This window comes from Primulina tabacum, chromosome 1 (genome assembly GCF_025594145.1).
Source record: "Primulina tabacum isolate GXHZ01 chromosome 1, ASM2559414v2, whole genome shotgun sequence".
In the NCBI taxonomy this organism is placed as follows: Eukaryota; Viridiplantae; Streptophyta; class Magnoliopsida; order Lamiales; family Gesneriaceae; genus Primulina; species Primulina tabacum.
The window spans coordinates 11669877-11684099 of NC_134550.1; the positions used below are offsets into that span (position 1 = coordinate 11669877).

At 34.0% G+C, this 14223-nt stretch overlaps 1 long non-coding RNA gene across 8 annotated transcripts; it reads left to right on the forward strand.

The window, feature by feature from the left end:
* The first annotated feature begins 341 nt into the window (after positions 1-341).
* Positions 342-7519, forward strand: LOC142541473 (uncharacterized). Of its 8 annotated transcripts, XR_012819354.1 has the most exons (6): positions 342-413; positions 549-619; positions 1045-1104; positions 5114-5431; positions 5776-5824; positions 6220-6944. It is a non-coding gene; the product is annotated as an uncharacterized LOC142541473 (long non-coding RNA). The 8 variants fall into 8 exon arrangements; XR_012819350.1 differs by having other exon boundaries at positions 348-619; XR_012819348.1 differs by lacking the exons at positions 342-413; positions 549-619; positions 1045-1104 and adding exons at positions 4591-4970; positions 7306-7519 and having other exon boundaries at positions 6220-6815.
* The last annotated feature ends 6704 nt before the right edge of the window (positions 7520-14223 follow it).

Sequence of the window (14223 nt, forward strand, 5' to 3'; positions counted from 1 at the left end):
AAAAATTATATATGGACCCTGCATACATGGACCAGCGTCCGCGCTTTGCTGGTCCATGCTTACAAAGCGCGGACGCTGGTCCACAAAGCGCGGACGCTCCACCGTGGCGTGGCTCCGCGCTTTGTAAGCGCGGACACTGCTCCACGTGAGCAGCATCCGCGCTTACAACGCGCGGATTGGGGTATTTGTGTCCACAATCTTTTTTTTAAATTATTTTTGACATAATTTTTAAAAATTAAATTATTTTAAAAAAAAACCCTTTTTTTATTTATAAAAATTGAATACAAATTTAAGTTTAAATATGAAAAAAAGAGTTTCTTGGAAACCTACAAGAACAGAACCCGATATCTGGTTAATGACAGAGTGTGTTTCTTTCCAACAAACAACATTCATCACAATATAAATTCCAGCAGGTATGCCAGATTAATTGTGGAGGTTTCCGTTCTTTGGTACATTCTTGCTTTTAAATCGAAGAGATGGAGCGACTTTTCGTTTGTATCATGGAAGGAATATATATTTTCATTGTTAATGATCCTGTATCGCATCAGAAGCAACCAAACGTGGCCAAGATTACCAGCAAAAGGATAGAGCGAACACATCCAACCAGGGAAGCAAGAAGGTATGAGACCAAGATTTTAATATTCTGTCGTCTTTTCTTTGTTTTTCCGGGTTAAACATCCAGAAAACGATCTCTTTTGAAAGGGTTATAAACCCAAAAAGAGGCCGTATAACAAACTATCCACACTTACGCTGTAATCGATGGATTGGAAGGCGTAATGATGTAAGCTGTTTTGCGAGTCCTTTTCGTTGCCCGATTTTTACAAATTTTTGTGACTGCTGCTGTTGTGTGTGTACTGTAATGGCAAATATTGAGCAAAAATCCATGAAATTTGTCGTTGCTAAGAAGATAATGGTATTCTCAAGTTTCTCTTCACTATTTCTTCCGTAAATTTTCATCATTAAAATCAAGTTTAGTGTTGTCTTGGAAATTTTTCAGATTTGTTTGACACATGTTTGTTAAAAGATCCTGTTTTGTAAATACAGGAGCAATCACTGTTTGTATTAACCAAAAGATTTATTGGCATCATCTGAAAGTTGTACCAGGTCGTTCTTTTTCTTTCTGTAGTTCTTTGTTCTTGTATTTCATTATTTCCAATTTTTTCCCCTGAAAATCAACAACCCACAAGCCTTTTTTTCCCCTTAACTTTGCCCGTTTTATAATTTTTTTCATCATGGGATTTAGATTTAATCTCAAGTTCACATGATTGAATATCTTGTTCTAGTTAATAATAGACTCTTTGTCCAACACTCTGCAAGATCTGAAATACAGATGTTAAAAGGAGATAAAACAGTTGTTAATATAAATTCTTTGTCCGACTTAGTCTAAAAAACTAGAACAGAATTATATTGAAGCTCAAGGTTGTCCTTTTGGGAAAATGAGGAAATAGAGTCAATGGAGTGGAATGTAATTTAATTTTTTTTATCTTTTATTTAAATTTATTTAAAATCTAATTTTGTCGTATTTAAATTTTCATTTAATTTTATATATAATAAAATTTTAATTTTATATATAAAAATATTTTGTCTCAAATGGCCATTGTATCAACAATGATGTATTGGAAGATATAAATAATTCGTGTTCAACTCAAAATATGGAAGAGCATAATGTGGGAAGCAGAGAAAATGATGTGAAGGACATGGATGCAGTGCATGTGGATGATAATGATGTCATGCAGCAAACTTACATCGAGCACATCAGTGTAGCTCATGAAACTGAGATTCATGTTCAGTCTAGCAATGATACATATTCATTCACTGATGGTTCCAACTTATTTATATTGAAGTGAAGAAAGAGTTATCCAAAATTTCTTTGAACTAATCTTTTGAGTTGGAGAGTGTCAAATATTGCCAAAATATCAATTCGGTTAGTTGTGTGACTAAATGTTGCAACTGTTTAATTTGGACTTCAAAACATGTGAACTCAACAGATGATGTGATTCGTGCATACTGCAACACACACAATTGTGAGTTGACAGGAATGCGTAAAAGACATCGACAAGCAATCTCATGTGTCATTTGTGATATATTGGTAGAGAAATTTCGGGGCAACAAGAAACATTTCAACCAAAATCTATTATGACAAAGATGGGAGGATTGACATCAACTATTACAAAGCCTTGAAAGACAAACAACTTGCTCATGATACCTTCAGAGATGATCCTGAAAGAAGTTTTGCTCTTCTGCCTTCATATTTAAAAATGGTCTAGAGAATGAATTCATGTAGTATGATAGATTTAGTAGTAGATGATCGTAATAGATTCAAGTATTTGTTTTTAGCATATGATGTATGTGCAAGAGGATATAGATGCATAAGAAAAGTCGTATCTATTGATGATATATGGTTGAAAGGAAAGTATGATGGTACTTTATCTGTGGCTTATGCACGAGATGGAGATTTTCATCAATTTCCTTTGGCTTGGGCTGTTGTTGATGTAGAATCTATTGATTCATGGAGTTGGTTTTTGATGAAATTCTTGGAAGTAGTGGTTGATGAGGAAGAATTGATGATTATCTCAGACAGACATCCGAGAATCATTGCCGCAGTTGCTGAGGTTTACAAAAAAATACACACTATATATGGTCATTGTATATGGCACTTGTCTCAAAATATGAAAATTCGTTGCAAAAAGAAGGGTTGTACCAGAATGTTTATGTGTTTAGCAAAAATTATAAGCAAGATGACTTTGACGTGGAGTACGAAATGTTTAAGAAAATATATCCCGATGCTGCAAAGTTTTTGGATGAAAGTGATTTTTTAGGATCTATGGATTCGAGCATATAGCCCAAGATCTAGGTATAACATTATGACAACGAATGATGTTGAATCTATAAATGCAAGACTACATTAAGAAAGACAACTTTTAATCATTGCACTACTAGATTCTTGGACTACATCTTGTTTTTCAAGGTATAAAAATGAATCTGTCGCATCAACAATAAATTTCACTCCAAGTGTTGAGTCGATTCTTCGTGGAAGATTTAATAATGATCAGGGATATCAAGTTTATGAGCTGGGTCGTCTTGATTTTAATGTTCGACATGCTACAAATAATGCCATTGTGGATTTGGAATCGAAAAGATGTACCTGTAGAGAATCTGATGTTGACAAGATTTCATGTTCTCATGCAATTGCAACGAGTTACTTGTGTGATAATTTTTATTCAGTGTGCTCAGAACATTATTCAGTTATGATATGGTCATTAGCCTATTCTGTGGAGATTGATGGAGATTGTAATGTGTTTGTGATGGATTTTAAGTTTGGGTCGAGTGGGTGGTGGAGTGGATCGATTTTGGGTCGAGTAGGTGATGGAGTGGGTCGAGTGGGTAGAGTTTGGAGTTTGGGGTTTGGAGTTTGGGGTTTATTTAGGTCAAGTAAATAATTTGAGTCGAGGTCGAGTCTAATTGTTAAACAGATTAACACATAAATAATTTATATTTATGTTAAACATTTTAATATGAGATAATTTAAAGATAAAAATTGACAATCAAATATACTGATTGAGTTGAACATAAAAATTGATAATGTTGTAATATATAATTGATATCTTATAATGATAGCACAGAATATTATTAGCATGTGTCTCAAGTATATAAATAATTTATAATAAAATAAACATTTTAATTTGAGTTATATATTATAATTTAAGTAAGTTTGTTAAAAGATATGTTATAGCATCATGAGAAATGATAACAAATGTTAAGTTGTTTAATCTACCGTAATGTTAAGAATGTATCGTTTAGTCGAGCCTAATATAAAAAATGTACTGCAAAGGCCACTCACTGGAGTCATGTTTAGTCGAGCATAATGTTTATTCTACCTATGTTTAATATATCTTGGTCGAGCTTTCAGCCTGGGTCGAGCTGTATGAGCGTGGGTCGAGCTGGGTCGTTTTTTTTTGCTCAACAAACTCACCTTGGCTCCACCCAAAGACACTCGCTCGACCCAATTAATTGTCTTTGTTCGAATAGATTGAGTTGTATTTGAATTGAAAAAACTCAACTTATTAATTGTCATTGTTCGAATAGATTAAGTTGTACTTGAATTGAAAAAAATCAACTTAAAACTTTATCACAGAAAGTCGACTCAAAATCAATATAATTTCCAATATATTTAATCCAATGATCACAATTTATCTCAAATACATCAACAACTAAAATTCCAAAATTCTTCAATTTTCCTATCGTTCAATTTATAGACATTTTCTCAGTACATTGTACAAGTTGCGGTCGCAAGAGTGTAAAAAAACATATGATTTGAATAAAAAATACATTGAAATACCACTAGTAGAAAAATCGGATTTTACTTCGGCAATAATAAATTACGAAGTAATACATTACCAATAACTTCAGTAATAACACAAGCGAAGTAAAATAATATATTTTACTTCGGATGTTTAAAAACACGGGCTTCACTGTATTTTTTTATTATATTTTACTTCGGCATATCAATGTTGATGAAGTAAAAAATAAGGAAAATAAGTTCATACTGAAGTAAAAAGATGAACCGATAAGTTTAAATAATTTAATATCGATTATATCATATATCCTTCATTTCGATCTATCCACATTTTCCTTCAAAATTAACCCTAATTTCAGTCTTCTTCGCTTCGAACCGCGCCGCGCCGCCGCCATTCCACGCACCGCTGCCGCCGTTCCACCACCGAGAGAGAAGAAGGCGGGACGAACAACACCACCACTACCACCACCGTGAATTTGAGCCCAAGACTTCACGACCTTGTTTGCTACTCGAATCGTCTGATTTGAAACCGATTTCGGCAAACCTGAACCGTAATCGCACGAGCTCTGTTCTGCGCATAGATTCTCCGGTGAATTCTCCGACTATTTCGCAACAGGAAAGCTCGGTCTTAAGCCTTGGGTTTCTAGTAATCGAGCCCTAGACTAAGTTCAAAGCAAGCCCAACCTTCTTTTTTATATATTTGTTTTCCATATTCGTTTGTGAATTTTACATATGCAAAAATACAAGTTTCTTAATGTCATGCTGTTGTTTATTTAGATATTTCATGCTTGTAACCTTCATGTTTCAAATGTGCAGGGGTCATTATTTCATTCTTCATACTAATTGAGCAAGGAAAGGCTACTGGGGCTTTTGATTTTGATGTTATGGTGAAATCTTTGATTTGTTTGAATTTTTGCTTCGTCTGAATTTATGATTAAGTGCTTTTGTGATTTGCATAATTAATTTGGTGATAATGTTCCTGCTCATGTTGGGCAGGTCACAAGTTCCAAATTTTCTAAAGAAATGCATTCATCCCTTAATGTTAGTTTGACTGATTATTAACATTTTAGGTATGAATGTATGAATCAGGTTCCTTCACATGTTCTGCTGGGAATTCCACAAGGAGTAAAAAATGTAAATAAACGAGTCCTTGGCGTGGTTAGGATTTTAAATGTTGGCATATTAATACAATATGTATTCTTATGAGCTGTAATTGTGCTTTTTAAGCATGGAAATGTATGGTTTTTGTGCTCTTTTCTTCCTGTCTCAGTTAGCGACATTGCATTGATTTTTATTAACTTTGCCTGTGGAATAAACTTAAATTTGCACTAAATTTGTTGTAAAAATTTGATTTTTTGTTTTTGTGAATAAAATTGATATTTTTTTTTGTAAAAAATTGGTTTTAATTGCTTGCATTGATCAACAATGACAATAAAGATATGTTAGGATATTATGATTCTTCATGTTGGATCACTCAGATTTGAGGAGGCACTGCAAATGGGTTCAGAGACTTGTCATCATTTGAAGGTGAGATTTTCTAGCTGTAATACATGTTACTTTTATAGTTTTTTTCAGCGCAATATAACGGATAGTTACACTCGTACGAATGATCTAATACATGTCTTTGTCATATTTGTTCATGTCTTGATGCTTTTTGTCATAATTTGTTGGACGTGGTAGAGAATTTTAACATTCCATTTGATAGTGGCAATAACTTTATAACCTCAAGATAACTTATTGGATTATCTCGCATGACCATATTTTGAAGTCTTGGCTCTTGTTTTCTTCTAACAAAAGTTACAGGTGTTTTAAAAAATTGTCATGCTCTTAAAGTGTGCTTTGCCATGATTTGTGAACAATTTAGCTTGTTTTTGCTTTACTATATCCTGATTCATTCTAAATTTTTGATTTGTGTCCTACAGATTTGTTGAGTTCTCTCATTTATGGCTTTCTTCAAAGCATTTCTGAACAGTCCTGTTGGTCCCAAAACTACTCATTTTTGGGGTCCTGTAGCTAATTGAGGTTTTGTTATAGTTGTATGCTTCTATGCCTGAGTTGATATGCAAAATTAGTTATTTGATGGTGAAATTTTGTATAATATTTTCTTATTGGTTTTCCAGGGGCTTGTTGATATGAAAAAACCTCCAGAAATGATATCTGGAAACGTGACTGGAGGTGAAATAATGGGATTCTGATACTGCCCTGATTACATTTTTGGATGCTAACTATTATTTACATGATGCAGCCATGTGTGTATATTCTGCATTGTTCATGAGGTTTGCATGGATGGTACAGCCTCGTAACTTGTTGCTTGCTTGTCATGCTTCAAATGAGTCGGTGCAACTTTATTAACTTTTATTAACTTTTGTCAAATGAATTATTTTTTATTATATAGTGTGCGCTACTCTGAATTTAGCCATCTTGCCAGACAATTTTATCTTGGTGTTAATTTTTTCAAGTTTCCCTGTGATTTTTTTTTTCTAAATTTTGTCAGGAGACATGGAAACAAGTTGTCACGGTAATTCCATTACATTTTGAAGATATTATTCGCCATATGCTATATTTGATTTAGTACTTGAATTGTGTTAATGATTTTGTGTTTTTGTTGAATAATTTACAGTTTGGATATACAAAGCAAAAGAAAAGATATTGTCGTGGCTTTTATGAAAATCTCGGGTCAAGAAAGTGTAGTTGTGAAATTAGTACTAGCTCGAGTCAGAAACCATATCATCTTGAATAACCACTGATATCAGTGAATTGGGTCTAGAAGTTGAAAAGTTTCATGAATTGGTAACTCTTGAAAACTATACAGATCCCCAAGATTCTTCAAATCCGTACCATTGCATAATATTGCTTTTACCTATTTTCTTCGTTCATTTTCCTTTGTTGTATCTACAGAGCTTATGTAATATGTTCAGATTCCATCAATTTAAATACTTTTTAAATATATATCTGTCAATTTTTATTTAAAATAGAAGAATCTAATGTATTTTTTTTTTAAATTTCAGTTTACAGGATACATCAAGAACCAATACTACAACCAATTTCAATATGATGAGGTCAGAAGTGAATGGAGTGAATTTGTCTACTCCCATGTAGGTGCTTAAATGGATGGTGTATGTTGGGATAAATATTTTGTTTGTCATTGTGGATTTTTGGATGTACTTTAGGTTTTGTGGATATATTTTTGGGTTATTTGTGGATTGATAAATATGTAATTGTGGATTCGTGGATATTCATCATTTTTAGATAGATAATTTATGAATTTAATTATATTAGTGTATTAAGTCATATATTGCGAAATTTTTTTTTAACATTTACTTCATCAAAATAAAAAATAACGAAGTGATAGAATTAATTTACTTCACCATTGTTCTGTAAAAACGAAGTTTTGTGCAATTACTTCACCAAAATACAAATTATTGAAGTCTTTCGAACCACTTACTTCGTCACTAAAGGTAAATTGTGAAGTAACATAATATAAAATACTTCAACAAATAGGAAGTTTGCGTCTATTACTTCACAAAAATACATAACTGCGAAGTCTTTCAGATGAATTATTTCGTCACTCAATGTAAATTGTAAAGTAAAATATTATAAACTACTTCGTTAAATAATAATTAAGACGAAGTTATATATAATCTATTACTTCACTATTTACAAAAATCGATGAAGTAAAACACATTTCTTACTTCGGCACCGGTCCAATTCTGGAAGGAAAACCGGCCAAAGACTTCAGTAATTTCAATAATACAACTTCGGTTATTATGCGAAGTAAAAGGTACATCTATTACTTCACGTCCATATACTTCGGCAATTAACTACCTTATTACTTCATTTAATACGCGAAGTAAAACGCGATTTTTCTACTAGTGTACATCAAATCATATTGAAATTCTTGTGATAATTTTTAAAATAAAAAAATTGAACCTGATTCTTTGAGTAGGAAAATCTTTTGGCCTAAAACTATGTCCCATTTTTCACAAGCATCACTAACACCCAGGGCAACTAGTATGTGTGGAATCATAAGCGCTAAAGGCTTAATAAGCTTAAATAATGTCTTGCCCGATCTTTCTATGCTACGGTCTGAATCCCTGACAGTGATCTTCTTAATTTTAGGCAAAAATTTTAACAAAACCTAATGCTCGGGAAGATGAAAGGGTATCAAAATTATTTTGGATTTATCACACGGAACAGCTGGTCAGTCACCAAATTCCGCTCTCACATAGGGCATCAAACACTCTATTATTCAGCGTGCCTTCATTGAAAACACTCTATGTTAAATGTTAACTAATTTTCATTATAATGTTTATTGTTAATAATTAATATAAGATATTTTGGGGATGCTTATTTCCACCACGTAGGAGCTGTTGTCTGTGCGTTATATGACTGGCGATTTTGTAGATTCTAATATTAATGTCGTAGTAAATCGCATTACAGAGTTGATTAGCCAGCATATCAAAGTAGTGTGCAGTCAAGATCCATTAAATGACCTAGATGGTGGAGTGGGTATACAGATAGAGGATCAACGGTTTACCAGCCATTCACATATACATATTCCAGAGATAGTGGTCCTTCACACATGAATCACCCGTCTCTTCCATTGATTGACATGTGACATACATCTATGCATAAAGATTATACATCTCTTGCAGATACGTATGATGTCCGTTTGACAAGTTTGGAGGATAAAATTACGACGATGCAAAAGGACCAAGCCGAAGGATTTTCTCATATCATTAATGTATTGAAACATATGCAGACATATATCTCGAGCTTTAAAAATGTGCTTGGGAGATTGCCTTCTGTGAGTGCCAATGTTGGTAAGTTTTATCGATATTTATATGATTTTTAACTATTTTGCTATCTTAAAAAATGACAAAATTGTATATATATTATTCTCTCATATTATGGCGAGACATCAAGGAGAACACCTGAAAAGACGCCATTTTTGAGAACAAAGGAGGTGAATCCAAATAGGTCACTTGTGAGAGAGGCGTCTTTGACTCATGCTTTTGAAAAGGTTTCGGGCTATGAGTTAAAATTGGTCACTGTTGACGAAAAGCCTATGACAGATGAGGCACTGCCTGAACTTGTTATAAATGATATGATGTCTCTGTCTTTTGAGAAGATAGTGAGAATGTTCGCTAGTAGATCGTGGGATTGAGTAAGTACTGAGATTTATTCTTGCATGGAAAATACGCCGGTATCTGGGCTGTACTCGTCTTACGATAGAAAGTGGTTTCTTGAATTGGGGACACCTGTTTCTTGGTTGGATGAAACCGCAAGTTTTTTCTTATTTTCTTTTTTGTTTATTACATTGAGATAGTAATTAACATATTTCACTTTATCATTTTCAACATATTCAAGAATGTTGTCGAAGGTTATTTGAATTACAAAGAACGTATACACATTTTATGTCACAAGATGTGTCATTAATAGAGGTCGATTTTCATCAGGTGGTTTCGAGTTCTTTCAATGAGGGCGCACAGATTAATATTAGAGTGTTTGATGCCCTATGTGAGCCGAATTTGGTGATTGACCAGTTGTTCTGTGAGATAGCGCCAAAATAATTTTGATACCCTTTCATTTTTCTGGGCATTGGGTTTTGTTAAATTCTTTGCCTAAAATTAAGATCACTGTCATGAATTTCAATGTATATTTTATTCGAATTATATGGTTTGATGTATTTCAATGTATATTTTATTCGAATTATATGTTTTTTTTATAGCAGTGGTGAATGTGGAGTTTACACTCTAGCGGTCGCAACTTATACAATGTACAGAGAAATTGCCTATCAAGTGAACGATGAGAAGATTGAAGAATTTAGGCATTTTTGTTGCTGCTGTATTTGAGATAACATGATGTTATTTTCAAACTCTGTGTTGGAAACTGAATTTCGAAAATTTGACAAACTGAGCATACATATCAAGGAGATTGATAGTAATTGATCTAAAATATGTAAACTAACAGTTGCCCGTAACAATCAAAGGCAACTGAACCAGCTGACTGAACTACGCAGACAACTGACTGATCAGTTTGAAACTGATCAATTGCTACAAAGCAGTTGTGACCATATCAGCTACTGCCTATCAGCTGATCTTTGAGCTGAACACGTCATCAGTTGAGAAAAATGACGTTCAATGGCGGGAACGTCGTATTTCAGAAAAGCTGCAGTGTACGATTGTCAGAAGAATGTGGACGTGACATACAACGGATAGAAAGCAGAGAAGAACAGCTGAGAGACACGCTAGACACTCTTGAATCACTTGACTATCTGAATCTATCAAACAACTTCTAAGTTGTTACTCTGTTGAATTCATTTCAAAGCTCACACTTATTGTATGCATCTATAGCATTCAAGGCTATACTTCAAGCTTACTAGCACAAACTGTTATTGTTGTAAAACTCGATCTTAAAAGAGATCACTTGTGCTAAATTATTTCAGTCCAGTTGAGTAATGTAAATTGTTGTGTAAACTAAGAGTTTCAGTTTGACATTGTTAAGTCCAAACTGAAGTGGGTCTGTACAACTGTTTTTATCGATTAAAGTCTTTTAGTGAATATCCTATCCTTGTGATAGAAGTGGTGACGTAGGAGTGATTGAAATCTCCGAACATCCATAAAATCTTGGATAAAGGGAAATATATTCACTTTGTTAAATTAGTTATGGTACAAGAACAAGCTGAGCCAAGTAAACTGGTTGAACAGCCTATTGAAAGTAAGAACAAGGCTAGAAGATATGGTATTGGTTATAGCCCAAAAATTTCAACTGACTCACGCAGTCAGTCATCAAAACGATTTAGCAAAAATTATTCAAATGACTACTCCAATTACTATAACAGCAAGCCAGTTCAGAAAAGATATTGACTGAACAATCAGTTGAACAAAGCTAAATCACATGTTGTCTCATCCGCACACTACACCAAGCACACACAAATCGAGAAAGATCATTTGGAATACAGCAACTGGACAGTCAGTCAGACTAATCCAAATCTGGGTTCCTAAAGGACTAATCAGTTTAGGACCCAAATAGATATGGGTACCAAAGTTATATCTTGTGTGTGAGTGCAGGTAACATGTACAAGCAAGGAATCAATTTGGTACTTGGATAATGGATGCTCACGACACATGACAGGAGATGCAAACTTGTTATCTCAACTGATCAAGTACACTGCATCATAAAATCAGTTTTGGAGATAACTCCAAAGGTAAAACTGTGGGTAAAGGTAAGCTTATCCATGGTAACTTTATCATTATTGATGTTTTATTAGTTGAGAACCTGAAGTATAACTTGATTAGCATTAGTCAGTTATGCGATAATGGATTCTCATTTCAGTTTGGCAAACATTCTTGTTCAGTCAAAGACTCAACTGATGAGGTCATCCTAACTGGCAAACGATGTGGAAACACTTACAAAGTCAGTTGGAATGATCAACCTTATGCACCAGTTTGCTTTATTGCTTCCAAATATTCTAAAAACTGGTTGTGGCATAAGAGATTAAACCACCTGAACTTTAAATCTATTGCATATCTGAGTAACCACAATCTTGTCACTGGTTTGCCCAAAATGGACCAAAGATAAAATTAGTTCAGCATGTCAGTTTGGTAAACAAGTAAAATCTTCTTTTAAAAACAAGGGCAGTAAACCTTCTTTCCGATGCTTAGAACTGCTACATATGGATCTATTTGGTCCAATACCAGTCATGAGTTTAGGGGGAATGAAATACACCTTGGTGATTGTAGATGATTTTTCAAGATTTACTTGAGTTATTTTTCTCAAATCAAAAGACCAAACTGCTGCACAACTGATCAAGCTTTTCAAGAGATTACTAAATGAAAAGTCAGTTGGAATTGACAGAATGAGATCCGATCGAGGAACTGAATTCATCAATCAAATTCTTTCAAATTTTTTAGAAAATGCTGGAATTAAACATGAGCTCTCAGCAGCTAGAACTCCTCAGCAAAATGGTGTAGCTGAGAGAAGAAATCGGACCCTTAAAGAAGCTGCTAGAACAATGCTTGTTGATTCTGGTATTTCTCAAAGGTTTTGGGCAGAGGCAGTAAACACTGCGTGTTACACTCAGAACAGATCAATGATTAATAAGAATCAGTTGAAAACAGCTTATGATATCTGGCACGGACGAAAAAGTGTGGTTTCATACTTCAAAATATTCGGCTGTAGATGTTTTATACTCGATAATGATAAAAATCATTTAAAAGCCTTTTATGCTAAATCTGCAGAGGGAATATTTCTCGGTTATTCATCAGTTAGTAAAGCTTATAGAGTCTTCAACAAAAATACTTTGAATGTTGAAGAATCTATTCATGTTGATTTTGATGAATATGCACTAACTGTTAAGCCAACTAATCCAGTTGAGCTAGTTGATAGATTTACATATATCAGTTTGGAAGATGGTGATGAAGAAGAAAGTCATATCAATCGAAACATTCTTCAAACACCTGAACCAGAAATGTTAGATCAACCTGTTGGACATGAAGATACTCTTAATAATCAGTTAATGGAGCCTATTGAGAATATTCATTTACCAACTAATGCAGCAGCAACTGAAACTGAAGAAAACACCCGGTTGGAAACTGAAGCAATTAGTGATGCAGCTCCAACTGAAACTGAAGCAATTACTAACTTGGAAACAACAAATGCTGAATACATATGGAAGAAACACATCCTCCAGAATTGGTAATAGGTAACCCATCTGATCCAGTAAGAACTAGAAATCACATGCTCAATTTATTTATTCATTCAGCTTTTGTATCGAAATTAGAACCGAAGAAAACTAATGAAGCTCTTGCTGATCCAAACCGGATAAATGCAATGCAAGAGGAGCTAAATCAGTTTACACATAACAATGTCTGGAACTTAGTGCCAATATCAGTTTCAAAAACTGTCATAGGTACAAAATGGGTTTTCAGAAACAAACTGAACGAAGATGGTTCTGTTGTGCGCAACAAGGTCAGACTGGTAGCATAAAGATACAGGCAAGAAGAAGGAATTGACTATGATGAAACGTATGCACCAGTTGCAAGACTGGAAGCTATCAAAATATTCCTTGCCTATGCATCATTCAAAAATTTCAAAGTCTACCAAATGGATGTAAAGAGTGCATTTCTGAACGGTTAGTTGCAAGAAGAAGTCTATGTTGAACAACCTCCAGGTTTTGTCAATCATCATTTCTCTGATCATGTTTATCATTTGAACAATGCCTTATACGGTCTTAAACAAACTCTTTCAAAATTATTAACTGATCATGATTTTACTGTTGGATCAGTTGATAAATTTTGTTCAAATTTTCCAAGAATGATCATATTTTACTTGTTCAAATTTATGTTGATGATATTATATTTGAGTCAACTAACCCCAAATTATGCGAGAAATTTGCTAAGTTGATGCAGGACAAATTTGAAATGAGCATGATGTGTGAACTGACATTTTTCCTTGGACTGCAAGTGAAGCAACTGGAGAATGGTATCTTTACCAGTCAAACCAAATACATAAATGAGTTGCTGAAGAAATTTGGCATGGAATCATGTTCAGCTGCAAGTACTCCCATGAGTTCCTCAGTTAAACTGGACACTGATCAAGGGGGAATATCAGTTGAGACGACACTTTACAGAGGTTTAATAGGTTCATTATTGTACCTAACTGCTAGTCGTCCTGATATTGTATTTGCTGTCTGTATGTGTGCTAGATTTCAAGCAAACCCTAAACAATCGCATTTTTCAGCTGCCAAATGTATTTTAAAATATCTTACATCCTGCATAATCTGCATCTGAATATCCAACTTGAAATATGAGTCTTTAGAATACCATAACCCAACATTTTGCGTGCCTTTAAGATATTTTAAAATACGTTTGGCAGCTGAAAAATGCGTTTTTTTAGGGTTTGCTTGAAATCTAGCACACATA